Source organism: Antechinus flavipes, chromosome 2 (genome assembly GCF_016432865.1).
Source record: "Antechinus flavipes isolate AdamAnt ecotype Samford, QLD, Australia chromosome 2, AdamAnt_v2, whole genome shotgun sequence".
Classification (NCBI taxonomy): Eukaryota; Metazoa; Chordata; class Mammalia; order Dasyuromorphia; family Dasyuridae; genus Antechinus; species Antechinus flavipes.
The window spans coordinates 473,863,685-473,880,445 of record NC_067399.1 but is presented as its reverse complement, the minus strand read 5'-3'; the positions used below and the strand labels follow the sequence as shown (position 1 = coordinate 473,880,445).

At 44.7% G+C, this 16,761-nt stretch overlaps 1 protein-coding gene across 2 annotated transcripts in view; it reads left to right on the top strand.

Annotated features, from left to right (window-relative positions):
- CHST8 (carbohydrate sulfotransferase 8) overlaps positions 1-16,761 on the top strand; it is a 209,619-nt gene that overhangs the window by 42,055 nt on the left and 150,803 nt on the right. The window contains exon 1 of one of the 2 annotated variants that reach the window (XM_051979731.1): positions 10,103-10,409. The exons of the other annotated variant lie outside the window; for it this stretch is intronic. The gene's annotated coding sequence lies outside the window, so the exon portion shown is untranslated. Of the gene's footprint in view, positions 1-10,102; positions 10,410-16,761 lie in introns of those variants that run through there. 2 annotated transcript variants of the gene reach the window in all.

Below are 16,761 nucleotides of genomic sequence, written 5' to 3'. Positions count from 1 at the left end.
CCACTGCATCCCGACCTACCCCAGTCATCTTGACTTTTGTCCTGCTGCTGGACTTTGGCCCAGGAAGAAAGAGTGAGGCTGACAACTTGGTGCAGCTCCACTTCCCTTAGATCCAATTGTGTTCAAGTCAAGACCTCTCTCTACCCATCATCCATGATTTACCCAACTTGGTGATGTCACTGGTCCTCAGCAAACAATCAGTGCTAATAATAAGTAGACTCTGTTTTGTACTTTGACTCTGACTTACTGAAAAAGGTCAGGGGGCACAGTGGTGTGAACCAAGTGGTGTGAAAATTATGAAACACACTTCAGCAGGGGTATGTGCTATTTATTGTATCTCTGCATTTATTTGCTGGTTTGTGTAAAAACATGTTCTCTAGCCATGCTTGAACAAGACAGACTCAGCCTCCTGCAGAATCCTGCAAAACCAGGAGGCTTAAAAATTGAGCATGCCGGCGCCCAGGCAGATGGGGGACAGTGTCTGTGTGTCTGTCTGTGTTAGAATCCATATACTCATATTAGCTCATAGATGGCTGGCTATGTCTGTGAACGGGGTGTGTGAATATGTCTGTGGGGAGACATGGGACTACTAGAGGTATGGATGCTCATAAATCTACCTGTATCTGCATCTATATTGTACTAATGTATACCAAACTACTTCTTAAGAATACTATCCTATTCACTCCTCAGTTAGTATTCTACCTGCGCACATACACACTGAAGTGTAAGTTCCTTGAGGAAGGGGACTGTGTTACTTGAACTTTGTTTCTTCCTTAGCACCTAGCCACACGTACTGCATGCATTAGGAATGTGATAGAAAATTGAATGGTACTGACTTTAGAAAATCAGGCCCTGGCAGAAACTTAATTCCCCTTGTCAGAGCATTTATGGGGGTACTTAGCAAATTTGTTAAAAACAGAAAAAATCCCTAAGGATAATTGTCAGTGATGGGACCAGTGGGACTAGACTCATCATTATCCTAGAAGGCTTCAGCCTTTCCCTAATCGTGACTCACAAATTATTTCTCAATCGATATCTACCTTCACAACTTGATTTTGGAACAGAATGCTGGATGCTTCGTTTCTGTCAGGCTAATCATATCAAGCACAATTTTTTTTTTATTTTAACAATAGAAGGTTAATCAGAAGTCATAGATAATTTTGTCTGGTCAGTCTAATCTTTCCTAAACTCAGACAGCTTCTTTTAATGATTGGGTCCCAGTCCAAGAGATCCACAGCTGTGACTGAAATATCTGCATGGTCCTGCAGATTCCTTCAGTCCAATGATCTCTCTCTGCAGGCCCCTTTGGGCTACTGAACCATTCGTACTCTAGTTGGCCCTGTGTTTTTAGAACCATGCAGAGGTTTCTTGGAGTAATTGAAGTGATTTCCCAATGTGAGCACTCATCCGAAGACAATTCTGGGAGATCTTTATTGTCCAGCACAGAAATGTATGTGACTTTGAGTCTCTCTATGCTGGCAACCTTAAAAATCAGAGATAAAGTTATTTTAGAAATCACAGTCAGTTCTACACCTGATCAATTTGTGTCTCTGATTCTAACATTACTTTACTCTTGCTTACCTCATAGGAAAAGTGCTCTTTAGCCTTATCTTGCATCCCCTGCCTATGGGGAAAAAGCTCAATGAGAAGGGCCCACAGTTATTGCAGAAGTGTCTACAATGACATCTAATGATTCCCTGTTACCTCTCAATAAAATATACAACTTAGTGTTTACCTACATTCATTGCCTTTTTCTTCCTTCCGATATCACTTCCTCCTGTGACTTTGTTCTAACCCAGAAGGGACTTCCTCAGTCTTGACCACCATTTTCTACATTCCTTCATAAAGGCTTTCGCCCATCTTTGGGATATATTCTTTCTTCATCTCTGCCTGTCAAAATCCTTCTCATCTTTCAAGGCTCAAGTTCATGCCATATGAGGATTAGAGAAGACTTAGGGGGAAAATGATAGCTGTCTTTGAGTATCTGAAAAAATGTCACCTGAAAGATTTATAATGCTGAGCCCAAAGAACAGAACTAGGACCAATGGGTAGAGGTTACAAAGAGTCAGATTTAGACTTGATGTCTCTAAACAAACTTCAGTCAATCGATCAACAAGTATTAATTAAGTGCCTATTATGTTGCAGGTATTATGCTAGCAACTCGCGATATGGATAGAGAAATGAAGTGATTCCTATTTGCAGAGTTTACATTCTAGTGGGAGAGACAAGTACATACACACAGAATATATAGCTATGTGTATATATTCTTCATGATAAATAAAAATTAAATGAATATAAATACAAAGTAGTTAAATACAAGGGAGGGAAGGAGGATATCAGCAGTTGGGGGACTCAGACAAGATTTCATGTAGAAAGCAGTGCTTCAGCTATATTTTTTTCACTTTTTTTATTTAATAATAACTTTATATTGACAGAACCCATGCCAGGGTAATTTTTTTTACAACATTATCCCTTGCACTCATTTCTGTTCCGATTTCTCCCCTCCCTCTACCCCCTCCCCTAGATGGCAAGCAGTTCTATATATGTTAGATATGTTGCAGTATATCCTAGATACAATATATGTTTGCAGAACCGAACAGTTCTCTTGTTGCACAGGGAGAATTGGATTCAGAAGGTAAAAATAACCCGGGAAGAAAAACAAAAATGCAGATAGTTCACATTCGTTTCCCAATGTTCTTTCTTTGGGTGTAGCTGCTTCTGTCCATCATTTATCAATTGAAACTCAGTTAAGTAATCCACTTCCATCAGAATACATCCTCATACTATATCGTTGTCGAAGTGCATAATGATCTCCTGGTTCTGCTCATTTCACTTAGCATCAGTTCATGTAAGTCTCTCCAAGTCTCTCTGTATTCATCCTGCTGGTCATTTCTTACAGAACAATAATATTCCATAACATTCATATACCACAATTTACCCAACCATTCTCCAATTGATGGGCATCCATTCATTTTCCAGCTTTTAGCCACTACAAACAGGGCTGCTACAAACATTTTGGCACATACAGGTCCCTTTCCCTTCTTTAGTATTTCTTTGGGATATAAGCCAAATAGAAACACTGTGGAATAAAGGGTATGCACAATTTGATAACTTTTGGGGCATAATTCCAGATTGCTTTCCAGAATGGTTGGATTCGTTCACAGTTCCACCAACAATGCATCAGTGTCCCAGTTTTCCCACATCCCCTCCAACATTCATCATTATTTTTTCCTGTCATCTTAGCCAATCTGACAGGTGTGTAGTGGTATCTCAGAGTTGTCTTAATTTGCATTTCTCTGATCAATAATGATTTGGAACACTCTTTCATATGAGCTTCAGCTATATTTTTAAGGAAGAAAGGGGCTGTATGAGATAGAAGTGAGAAGGATGTATCTAGGCCTAGGGGACAGTCAGAGATAAGTCATAGAGATGAGAAATGGAGGAACAGTCAGAAGACCAGTCTGGCCAGATCCCCAGTGTGTGGGACAGCAAGTAAAGCCCCAGTGTGCTTGGAAAGATAGATTGGAGTCAGATTGGAAAGGGTTTTAAGAACTAAACACTGGGGCAGCAGTGCATAGAGCATCAGCCCTGAAGTCAGAAGGACTTGAGTTCAAATCTGGTCTCAGACACTTAACATTTCCTGGCTATGTAACCCGCAAGTCACATTACCCCAACTGCCTCAGGAAAAACAACAAAAAACAAAAACTAAACTAAACAGAGAAACCTATATTTTATTCTGAAGGTAAGAGTGAGTCACTAGAGTTTTTGAATAAGAGAATGACATGGTCAAACCTGGTGCCTAAGGAAAGTCTCTTTGGCAGCAAAGTGGATGGTGGACTAAGTGGGAAGAGACTAAATGGGGAGAGAGGAGAGTTGGGAAAACCAATTAGGAGGCTATTGCCATGGTCCAGAAGAGAGCTTGAATGCTTGAACTAAGGTGTTAACATTGTTAGTAGAGTTAGAATTATTTAAAAGGACCTGCCTTTTAAAATTTAAAAGTCACCAGACTCACAGTGATCATGGGTTTCCCTTCACTCGAAGTCTTCAAGCAAAGACGAGATGATCACTTGTCAGGTGTGGTGTAGGGGAGATTCTTGGGCACCTATGAATTAGACAGAATGGTGTTGGAAATCCTATCCTACTTAAATGTGGAAATATGTTTAGAAGAATTGCACATGTTTAACCTATATTGGATTCTTGCTGTCTGGGGAGGGGGAAATGGAAGAGGATGGAAAAAAATTTGGAAAGGTTTTGCAAAGATGAATGTTGAAAACTATTTTTGCATGTGTTTTGAAAATAAAAAAGCTGTAAGAAATAAAAAAGAAAAAGATGAAATGACTATGGAAACAAACAAAAAAAGAAAGTGTGGCTGATAATTTTGTGCTTTTCTGTTTTACTTCAATCAAATTCACTAGTCAAGACATCACCTAGTGATGTCAGCTATCCTTTTGGAAAAGGAAGGATGAACAACAACTCTTTCATTATTTAATTTCTTTTCCACTGTGAGGTGGGCAGGTATCATGATTTCTCTTTGACAGATAAGGAAACATTAGCTCCAAAAGTTAAAGTGACTTACTTAAGAATACAGTGCTGGTCAGTGTTGACTGTATCATAAGTCCTTCATAAATAATGATTGTATGATGATAGATCATGGCAGAACTGGGACTAGAACCCACTCCTCCTAAGTCCTACTCTAGCTCTTTGTTTTTGTCCTCATTTGTCTCCTCTGTCATTCCATGGTAACTGAAAACCCCCTTCATAGAGAGCAGCTGCAGAGTAAAGAGGTAGTGCCATTCTGAATCGTCAGAAAAGTTTGGCCCAAAATAAAGTATAAGGCCACAGGGGTAAGTGTTGAATGCAGAAGTCAGAGGACTCCATTCTTAAACCTGTTCTAGTTCCTGGTCACTGGGATAATCTAAGGATTGGTTTACTTTTTTATTTAAAAAAATTTAATGAACAAAAACCTAGTCCATCTATTTAAAAAATTAATGAACAAAAATCAAAACTCCATTCTAAAAAATATGCATAGTCAAACAAAACAAATTTCTTACATTGGCTGTGTAGGATCAGTCTTGTTTGCTGAATTCCATGAAAGGCAGCTTGGAGCACATTCACACAGGTGGGCTTTCAAAGGAAACTAGCCTCTCAGATCACATACCATACCATCCCACCTTATACAAACCGGAAATCAAAATCAATGAGTGTTTCTTAAGTTTCTCCCCTGTGAGACACTGATAGGTTAAATGTTTCTGGGGAGGCGGTTATATTGATGTACAGAGGTGCCTGTCTTTTCTTTTCCTGGAACACTTAAGAGTTTCCCAGAATTTTCTCTTCATTTCAGAAATTGCAGGATGTAAGTTTTGGAACTTTTTCTTCTGTGCTCCAGAAAGTGCAAGGGGAGCAATAAATAGATAAAAGTTTAAGAGAGAGATTTTTGACTCAGTATAGGGAATGTATTGCTGTGGGAGATAGAAAATTCCCTGTTGATGGAGGTCTCCAAGCAGAGGTTGGAAAATCACCAATCAGGGATGTTGTAGAGGCAATTGATGTTTATTCACAGGTTAAAGTTGATGACCCCTGAAAATCTGGGGCTTTTTGATTCTGGATTTCAGTGCCTTGAATACACCAGAACATTTCATACCTCTCTAATTAAAGGCACTCTTATTGTTTTGTGGACTACATCTGGTGGAGATGCTTACCACTGCAATCTCCAGAATTAGTTTGGACATATGCACAGTGAAGGAGACACAAGTGGGAGACCCATATGCTATATATATTGAATGGAAAGCTGATTCATTATGTGTAGGAAGTTTTAAGATAGTCTTCTTGTCCCTCCACCACTCATTATCTGTATGAACAATCTAACCCTTTTCAAGGTTTCTCACTGCAAAGAAATTGAGCGTACAAATACTCTTTTATCATAATCACCCTGGCTCCACAGGGTAATTCATAAAAGAGCTAAAAATATATTGAAATTCAATATTGTTTTAGTCCAAATCAATATTAATAATTGTTTGCATTTTTAAAGTGCAATTTGCAATTGAAAAATGTACAAAGATCAACCAGTAGTTGCTAGCGCATCAAATTTCCCTATTAAAGGCACAATTCTTTAACTTAAAAATGTTTCTCGTACAACAAGAGATGGCATTGATCCACACAATGGCCATCTATTATTTACGTGGACAACATTAGAACTTGCCTTAATTATGCATGAGCTGAAAGGTCAGTAATTTTCATTTTTAAGTTCTTGATTGTTCCAAGGAAAAGGTGTCTATAAATACAGCAAAGTCCTGTAGGAAGGCTCCATGTAGATCAGTTCTCCTCAGGTTGCTGTTGCCAGCTGTGTATTGACACGGAGAGGGATCAAAGAGGGATGTCCAAAGGCCCAATCCCTGTCTCCTAGGGGTAGGGCACACTGTTTTATGTGAGGAGGATAAGACTGGATGTGCCCAGGGCTAAAGGCAGCTAAGGAAGACTGGCTCACCTGGCAGACCTCTCTGTGCATCCAGGCACTCCAGGTGCCTGTGATCCCCTGGTCAGAGACTATCAGACAAAATCATTTCCTGGCTGGCACTCCAGCCGAGTGAATTCTGAACAGAGAAAGGGGTGGACAGATCTGTCTCAAGAAAACATTCAGAAAGTTCAGTGGCCAAATGATCCCGTTGAACAGCAGTCTCAAAAACAGATCAACTCAAGAACCATTCAATAAAGATAAATTACAACCATTATTTGTGATAAGCAGGGGAAGATATGCACCATAGGGGACTTTGCATGACCTGGTCCCACTGTTCTTGGAACTCCTGTCTCCATGAGCTCAGTGTCTTGCACATAGTAAATACTTAATAAATGTTCGTGAAATTGAATTAAATGTGAACCAGGTGTTAAAACTCTTTGATTTATGGTGAGGCACTGAACATACCTTTATTTAAAACTGCCAAAGAAAAAAGATGTGGGAATAAAGCCCATTAGACTTTTCTAGACTGCACAAAGAATTTGACTTTTTCTAGACTTCCACCATGTCATGGCCAGAGGAGTAACTAGGGACTGAGAATTGTGAGCAGGAATGGGAAGGTAGTGTGGTTTAGTCTACAGGGCACTGAACTTAAGAGTTAGGAGAATTCTGTGGCAGACACTTACTAGTTATGTGACTGAACAACTCACTTAACCATTGTATACATCTTCTGTAAAATCAGAGGGTTGGATTACATGACTTCAGATGCTTCTTCCTTGGCTCCAAAGGCTAAAATCCTATGAATTCTTGCTCCCAAGCAAATTTCTCTGTAGGAGAGGGGGACAGGGAGATAGCATGCAGTGTGATCTTGGGTATAATTGGAGTGAAGGCAGCCTCTAACCCACACAGTCTTGTACAGTCTTGGATGAGAAAGGTACTTTAACAATGAGAGAGTGAGTTGGAAGTGGAGACCAACAGAGCCACAGAGACGGTGAGTGGTCCATACAGGGAAGGTGCTCTCCTCCTTGTATTGGCCCACTGGGGCAAAGACCTGATCACCCCACATGGGATGAAACTTGGTGCTTGACAGAGCCCACAGCCCCTAAAATGGCTCTTCTGTTCAAAGTTTGTTCAGTCAGATGATCACCGTTTGCAATTCCTAACTCCCAAGCCACTCGGATAGCATCAGAAAGAAACATATAACAGGAGTGTGGGGATTTGGGATTCATCCCTTCAAAGCCCTATTATTAATTAGCTCTGAGGCCTTGGAGAGGTTATTTGGCCTTGACAGAATTGTGGATCTAAGGATTTTTGGAAAGGACTCTAGACTCCATCTTGTCTCACCCCTACTGAGAAGCCTTTTTACCATCTTCCCAACAGGTTTCCATCCAACTTATGCATGAAAACTTCAAAGAAGAAAAGCTCAGTACTTCCAAGCAGCCTGTTACACTTTTAGATGTACTTGTTAGGAAGCTTTTTTTCCCCTTACTCCAAGTTGAATTCCCTATAGCTTTCATTCATTGCTCCTAGTCCTGCCTCCTAGGTCCTAAGAGAACAAATCATACCTTCTCTCTTACATAAAGGTCTTCAGATTCTTGTTGCTCCTCTCCCCCCCCCTCCTACTCTTGCCATCAAACTAAACATCCCAGTCAACAATCACTTATTAAATACATGTTGTGCCAGGTACATTTAAGATGCTGAGGATACAAATAGAAAAAACTGACAAGTGTCTTTTCTCAAAAACACTTCAACTAATCCTCCCTAAACTTCAATTTGTACAGCTAAGTGATTTACAAAAAGTGAATTGTGGATCCACCAAGAACCCAACCATCCTGTCCCAAGGTACATGATTTACAAAAAGCGAATTCTGGACTTTCAAGAACCCAACTATTCTGTCCCAAGGTCTCAGTAATATGATCACTCAGGAAGGACAGTGAAGATGCTCAAGGAGTATCCCACAGAAAGCAGCAATAATGATGATTGGTCTCTGCTCCTTTAGGTAGGAAGGTAGGAAGAGGCTGCTGAGGTAAAACAGCAACAAGAAGCGATAAGTTCTGATGGAGTTGGCTCTTTTTCAAAAGCGAGGTGATTTAGGCTGGTTCCAATAGATTTGTGATAGAGAGAGCCATCTGTATCCAGAGAGAGGATAATGGGGACTGAATGTGGATCCACAAGTATTTTCACCTTTTTTGTTGTTTTTGGTTTGATTTTTGCTTTTTTCCTCATTTTTCCCTTATTGATCTGATTTTTCTTGTGCAGCATGATAATTGTGGAAATATGTATGGAAAATTGTGCATGTTTAAAATATATTGGATTACTTATTGTCTAAAAGGGAATGAGGGAAAGGAGAAAGAAAAAAGTCGGAACACAAGATTTTGCAAGGGTGAATGTTGAAAACTATGGATATATTTTGGAAATAAAAAGCAAAAAGCAAAAAAAAGTAACTGAGGTACTAAAACAAAATTCTAGAGCAGGAAAAGGAATCAAAAATTATATATTTTGTTTAAAAGGATTGTACATGTTTAAACCATATCAGATTCTTGCTGTCTTGGAGAGAGTTGGGAAGTAAGGGAAGAAGGGAGAAAAATTTGGAACACAAAGTCTTAGAAAAATGAATGTTAGAAACCATCTTTATATGTATTTGAAAAAATAAAATACTTAGGAGGGAAAAAAAAAGAAAGATTACTACAATCACAACACTGCAGTGAATAAAACCCAAATTTGGTGTTAGGAAAACCTGGCTTTCGATGCTGCCTCAGACACCTGTAGCTCTATGTTCTGGGCAAATGGGTTTGATTTTCCTCATCTGTAACATGAGGGGCTAGAGAGATGATACATCAAGTCCCTTCCAGCACTAAAATCTATGATCCCTATGGTAACATAAGAACTGAGAAGTAAATTTTTTCCTGGTCTAGAAAAGGATCAAATTGGTGTTTGCAAAGGCAAATATAAAAAATAATGCACATAGACCATCTCAGTTGATTCATGGATTCATGGAGCCCCGCTCCCCTCCCTCTCACCCCACTCCCACACTCCTTATACCAAGGAAACCAAAGCCCAGGAGAAGTGATTTGCTCAGGATCACCTGAATCCAGGTCTCTTGGCTCCCAGGCGCCCAGCCCTTCTCGCCCTACCTCCCCCTCCCAACTCTACTTCTTTCACATCATTTGCAGCACACCTAGGTGGCCCAGTAACTATTTTTATGCAGGTCTAAAGTCTGAAGGTAATCTTTGCAGATTTAATGTTACCTTTAGTGCTTTGTGTTAATTGGCTGCAGAATTTTAATGAGCTAAAAATGAAAACAAGGAGAGAGCCGTCTCAGGAATAAGTGGGAGCTGTGAGCCAGAATCTCCCTGAGCAAACAGATGGAGGTGGAGCTCTCTGGGGGAGGATGTTTGTACTGTTTCTGGGAGAAACAAATTAGCTGAGATGGCTGTAGCAGGGAAGCTGAGAGGGCCGGGTGCGGGGAAGCAGCCAGATGCGCCCAGCTGTGAGGAGCTGGCTGCCGGGCCTCCCAGCCCACTTCTGGGCCGGGCTGCCTGAGTCCAGGTGAGAGCAGCCTGGCTGGCTTTCTCTGGCTGAAGTTGCCATAGCAGCCTCACACTTGCCTTTGTGTGGGGGAGGGAACAAGCACCGCTCCCAGGTGACAGGACTGTGTGTGGAACTTGGCCAGGGATCACTGGGACAGGCCGCTGGGAAGGCCTCTGACCTCGAGCCCCAGAGTTGGCAGGTGTAGAAGGCGTGGGGGGCGATGCTGTCCTGGTGACCCGAGCTGCCCCGCCTCCCTCAGGTACCTGGACCCTCCCAGTCTCCTTCTGCAGAGCCTGGTCTCAGCTGCAGGCTTCATTTCTCTGCTGTCTGGAGCCTGATGGGATTCCACAAAGGGCTGGATTGAAATATCCAATGAATGAGGAAATGAAATGAAGGCACATCCCTTAACTATGGCACTGGTTACAAGGTGAAAAAGTTAATTGGATTTCTGTTTGCCAGGTCATGTTTTTTGTTTGTGCAGATGTGGGAGGGGCGGATATTTTGTTTTTACAAAAATCAGTGATGTCAACAGGTCTACTGGGGATGATTAGAGAAGGAAACATGGATTTTTGACAACTGAGCTTTGTTTCCCAAGTCCCTCCCCCCTTTCAGTAATCCAGTTCTCTTGGTTCCAAACGCAGAGCCTGTCTCTCTACCCTAGGATGGAGAAGGTACCTCATTTAATTAAATTGAATTGAATGGCGATGTGGGGAAATAGTTCTCGTGAAGCCGCCCCTGCCTCTCTGAGGGACCCACTGATCCAGAGTTGGCTTGTTTGCCCTGTGGCGGCACCCCCACTTTTGAAACCAGAAACTAGTTCTGCTGTTCTTTGTCGTGCTGACAAAGGAGGGGTTTAAACGAAGTGTGTGTCTCCAGGGGGCTGCAGGTCCCTGCTCGCACACGTGCGCACAGGCTTCGTGCCGTGAGTGGGAGCTGGGCTGGGCAGATGGGCACTTAGGTGGTTGGGAGCACACATGTGGGTGGGTGTTTGTGCCGGGGGCGGCTGCACACTCCGCCGGCTCTGAAGATGCACCTCGGGGCGCCTGTCCCTCTGCCTCGCCCCCGGGGTCTCTGGTTGGGAGCTGGGCGAGCTTCCGCAGTTACACAACCGCACCACGCGCAGGGGCTCTCGCCAGGACCCGCTGTTGCATGGAGAGCCAGCCCCGGCCTCTCTCCCTGGCCCTGAGCAAGGTGCCAACCTGTTGCAGCTTTTGTTTGCTCAGCTTTCCTCCTGAGCCCCGTGGGGAGGAACCTCCCTGGAGACGGAACTCCAAGGCAACAGCCAGCGGAGGACGGGCCTGACCCCCGGGGGCTCGGGGACACTGGGCCCGATGCGGGCCGCCTTTCAGAGCAGGAAGCCGTCTGGCAGCGGCCCGCGGGCTGGGGCTGGCTGTGAGGGGCGCCCCGGGCTTCTGCAGGAGGCAGGAAGCTCCCTCTTATTCCCAGCAGTGCTTCCGCGGTGGGAGGAGAGGAGTGCCCGCACCTTGTTTTCTAAGGGCGCCTGTCCAGGAGGGTCCTTCGGTAGTCCTCCCTGGGTGGCTGTGAGGGGAAGGGGATCCCTGGGCCCTCGCAGCAGCCGGGGGGAGGGTCAGGGCAGCCTCTGGAGGAAAATTCCCCAGGAAGGTTCCAGAACCATGCGAATCCCCAACCTCGGCTTCACTCAATGCAGGAGGCCAGTCCCTTCCTGACTTATAAAAGCTCATTGTGCCTCCCGGATCTCAAAGGCTCTGGGATGGCGGGAAGTCCGCGCTGGGCATGCGTGGGGGAAAGAGCCTTCACGTTTGCTGAGCTCACAGGCCGAGGGCAGGTTAATTAAAGTCAACTGAGTGAAAAAAACAATTACATGGAAGTGAAGACAGGAGAAGCCTGAACCTGTAATTTAGAACTTCTTAAGGGCTGTGCCAGGCTTGCCGGTCTTGAACTTGTAGCTCGTTCCCTTTGCGGTAGTTGAGGGGGTGCCGGAGGGAGAGGGTGGGGAGAGAAGGGGGAAGACTGCATGTGGCCTTCCTGCACCACGCGGCCCCAGGCAGCCGAATTTTAATTGCCGCGTGTTGGAGTGCCAGGAGCTGGTGGGCTTTCATCTTCCCCTGCCCCGACCCCAGGACCCTGGGAGGTCCCCTTATCCTCCTGATTAGCTCTCTTCTCTGTGACTCCGGTTGGGCCACCCCAGCCAATGATAGGTTGTCTGTCAGACAGTTGCACTTGGGGGAACCTTGCCAAGAATGTTATGAACTGCAAAGCTGTTATTACTCTGAATAAAATATGTTTGCGCGAGTGCACAGACTTGGGGAGAGACAGGAAAGCTTCCTGTTGCAAAGTAACAGCGGCCTAAACAAAACCCCCGAAGCTGACCAAAAACACAAAACCCACACCCTACCACAGGAGTCCTCGGCTCCGTCATGACCTTGTCCTACAGTCCTACAGTCAGGGCTCCGTGCAAGCCAGGGGGAGTCCCAAATGGAGAACAGACAGGGAGGAAGCCGGAAGGGGAGCGTCCGATGGAGGATGATGGCTGAGGGCTGGGGAGAAAGGCAGTGGCTGTGGGGCAGGGACAGACTTGTGGAGGAGGGCTCCCCTTCCTTTTGTTGCTCAGCACTCCAGCCAGGCTCAGAGCCATTGCCCGCCAAGGCGAGTGTCCCCCCAGCGAGCTGCCCACCCCTGATTTCTCCGGTCCCCCGGCCTGTGCAGACGATGGTGGGATCAGGACCTACCTCAGAGGCACCTCAGAGGCAGGGGGGGAGCGGCGACAAGGGGTATTTCATGGGAGCTGCCCGCTGCATCAGCACCAACTTCCCACAGAGAACAACTGGCAGGGCTTATTAACATGCTGCCTGGGTGCGTGCGAGCGGCAGCCAGGGCATGATGGACAGTCTCCCCTCAGAGGGAGCCCATTAGAGATTCCGCTCTGCCAGGCCCTGTCAGCCCGACGCCTGCGGCCCAGGAGGGGAGGAAGGACAGACCGGTTCCGGGCAGGATCCTAGCTGCCACACACGGTCTCGTTCCTCCCAACGTGTAACTGGGCACGGCTCCCAGCCAGCTGCGGGACTGGTAATGCTCAGCAAACGCACGCAGCGTCAGGCCCGGCCCCAGACTCGCTTTCTTCCATCTGTGAAATGGGTTCGCCCAGCAGCTGGACACCAAGAAGTTGGGATGTCTACTTTCCAAGGGAAATTGCTGGAGAATGTCCCAGATTCTCACTTTTTTTTCTGATCCCTCAACATTTCTTCATATACATACACTGCAATTGGCGCTGAGGCTTCAGCCAACTTCAAAGCCAGTTGAAGCTTCTTTGAGATGCTGAGGAAGCAGCACACAATGGTGGGGAAAGGCCCGGGGCTGGGAGTTGGGAACCGAGGCTTTGTCCCAGCTGGGTGACCTTGAAGACACATCGGTCTCCTTATCTGGGCTCTGACCTATATGACCTTCCAAATCTGCTTTCCAAGCGTTCAGGCCAGAGCGTCTAAAAGAGGAGTCCGGGGGTCACCGACCGGAGGAAGTTCTCTCCCAGCGGGTCTCCCTGTTGTCAGGAGCCAGGGACTGTGGGGCACTAGTTCCTCCCAGGGTAACAGGCCCTGACTTTCTAGGGGCCATCGGGAGCATTATGGCTCAGTCCAAGTCCTAGGGAGCTCCCTCCGCGCGTCCGGGCCTGAGCCTGGCGATCCTCCTCAGGAAGGGCCTTGTCCTGGGCATCAGGGCCCCAGCTCTTCCCCCCGGGGGGTTCCTTGTTTCTCTCCACAGGCTCCTGTTCTAACAGCTAGCAGTTGTGAAAATGCTCAGGGAAGGACTGAGCCTTCAGGGCAGGCTGCGGAAGGGACGCCATCGCCACGTCCCTGCTCGGGCCGACTCTGGGGCCTGTGCCCCTCACCCTGGCCCATCTTTTAGGCAACCACAAACCCCTCCTTACTCTCCAAGCCTGGGAGCTGAGCGGCATCTGCCCCACGTCAGAGCTGTCCCTGCCCAGCCTCTGCCCCACTGCGGGCTCCCACCCCTCCCGGACCTGTCCACAGAGGCAGTTTTAGCCGGTTGCTGTGTGTTGCTTGAAAGAAGCAATGAAGAGAAAGAATAAGTAATTTACTGGTGCAAGTGAAAAATGATTTACCTACTATCCTACTGGACGGAAACACGTTTGTTGTCATATTCTAATAACTATCATTGCATAAAGTGATAATTAGTCAATCGTTATACCTAAATCAGCACCCTCACTCTCACAACGTGGATAGCTTGTTGTCATTCAGTTATTTCAATTGCGTCTGACTCTTAATGACCCCATTTTCTTGGCAGATACTGCGGTGGTTTGCCATCTCCTTCTCCGGCTCATTTTACAGATGAGGAAACTGAGGCAAGCAGGGTTAAGTGACTTGATCAGTCCCACAGCTAAACAGTATCTGAGGGCAGATTTGAACATAGATTTTCCTGACTCCGGGTCTGGCATTTTACCCGCTGCATCACCCTGTCCCCTGGCAGTGCCCTCTCCACAATGCCATAAACACTTGCCCTTTATATCACCAGAAATCATGTGCCTGAGATTGTACTCTAGGCCAGTCACTCCTTGGGCTTCTGCCCCTGGAAATCCCACCATAAAAAGCATGTCTGCTGTCACACCATTAACAGGACACCCGCTCCGGTGGCATAAACACAGTGTGCCCGCCATTTCCCTGTAAGCAGAGTATCCACCAGTGAGCAATGAGCAGAGTACCCACTGTTACACAGTCAACAGCATGCCCATCATCATTAGGTAAGCAGTGTGCCCACCGGCATGCCGGCAACAGTGTGCTCATTACTGTGCCATTAGCAGAGCGCCTGGTGTCCTCTGTGCTCATCTGAGGGGAGATCATCCTGCCTACCTACCTCCTTGTTTATGCATCCTTTCTTGAAAATCATTGATCTGCACCCATTTTCCTCAATTCCCTCATCTTCAGGATGTGGCCATTCCAACTATGGCTATTCAGAGAAATGGCTGAAAAACATGTCTAGTCAGTGGATCGAGCTGAAGCCGGGAAGACCTTAATTTAAATCCAGTTTATTTACCTGCTATGTGGGCAAGTCACCAAACCCACTACCTGCCTCAGTTTCCTCATCTGTAAACGGGGATGATTACTGTACCCATCTTCTATGGTTGTTTTGAGGATAAAATGAGATAATATTGTAAAGTGCTTTGCAAACTTTAAAGTGTTATATTAATGATGACCATTACTATTTTTAGGTACAAATGGTTGCATACGTGGTCAGTTTTAGTCATTTTTTTAGCTGAGTTTACTTAGTTATTTTTCTTTGATCAAAAGAGAAGATTTGGAGGGACCCAGTATAGATAACTGGCAGTTGTGCAAAAACACCCAAAAGTGAATGCATTAATTGTTTGTTTAAGGAATACAGACCTTGGAAAACCAAGAGAAGGGCTATTATTGTTGCAGATGGGTCAGAAACATTTTCTGAACCTCCTCCTCTCATATGTCATGGTGTTCTGGTAGTCTTGGGCTCTTGAAGGCTGTGCCAGCAGCTCACAATCTGTGACAGGTTCTACAAAGCTAGAAAAGCTCTGTGAATGGCCCTGATAAAAAAGATGGCACTTCCTGTTCAAGAATCACCTGGATGAGTGCAGAGAAGCGCATCACTGGCTGTGTGATTTCTAGGTGATCGATTATTTGGCCATGGGAGAGCCCGTGCAGCAAGAAAAAAGACAAGCTGACTTGTAGTTCTGAGTGAACCCCTCCTGTTTTGCCAGAGATCACAGCACAAAAGGGATCAGAGGGTACAACAAATCTTTGCTTTCAGTTCTCCTAAAAATGTCAACTAATGGTTCTCTAAATGTGAGGTCTCTCTCCACATCCAGAATTCATATACTACTGAAGGAACTGAGCCACATTTATAGCTCTGTCTTGCAATGAATGACATCAGAACACGTCTTTAGAAATTGTGGGTAGGTGGAAAGACAAGCTAAAGATTGTCCCTGGAGAAGAAGTTAAGAGTTTGGCAGAGTTGGCTTCGTTGCATAATCAAAGGCAATAAAAAAAAACCCATCATTTCATGGGATACTTAATCATCTCATTTTGCAAGGTTCATGATGGATGTAGGCAAAAAGACAATTACTAAGATAATTGCTGCTGAACTTTAAAAGATTCTTTGAAACTAATCAACATATACCTTATTATCTGGTGATTTTAATGCAAAGATGGGTCCTGAATAATATAGAGAAAAAAATCGGTTCAGTATCAAAAAGAAAAAAATGCAAGAGTATTGATACTTGTAGTTTATTCCAAAATTTTATCTATGTATCAGGAATACTTTTTTTTTTCCCAAGAAAAATGTCATAAAATACAGGACATGTTGAACAATGAGCAACATCATATTAGGAGATGACCATCTGCTGATAGAGTAATCAGTAATTGCTAACTATTGAAATGGGACAGTTATGTGGCACAGTGCCATGCCTAGAATAGGGAAGACTCATTTTCCTGAGTTCAAATCTAGCCTCAGACATTATATCAGTCACTTTGTGACTCTGGGCAAATCACTTAACCACATTTAGCTCAGTTCCTTATATAAAATTTGGAGAAGAAAATGGCAAACCATGCCAGTATCTTTGCCAAGAAAACCCCAAATGGGACCATGAAAAGTCAGGCAAGACAGAAATGACTGAACAAAAACAATTATGGAAGTAATTTCTGAACAAGATTATTTGATGCTTTCAAACCGCCAATACTAAATTAAAAGAAAGAATAAAAATAAGAGAATACTGTATGCAATTATTATAGCTCTATTAAACTAGCTATTGATGATGA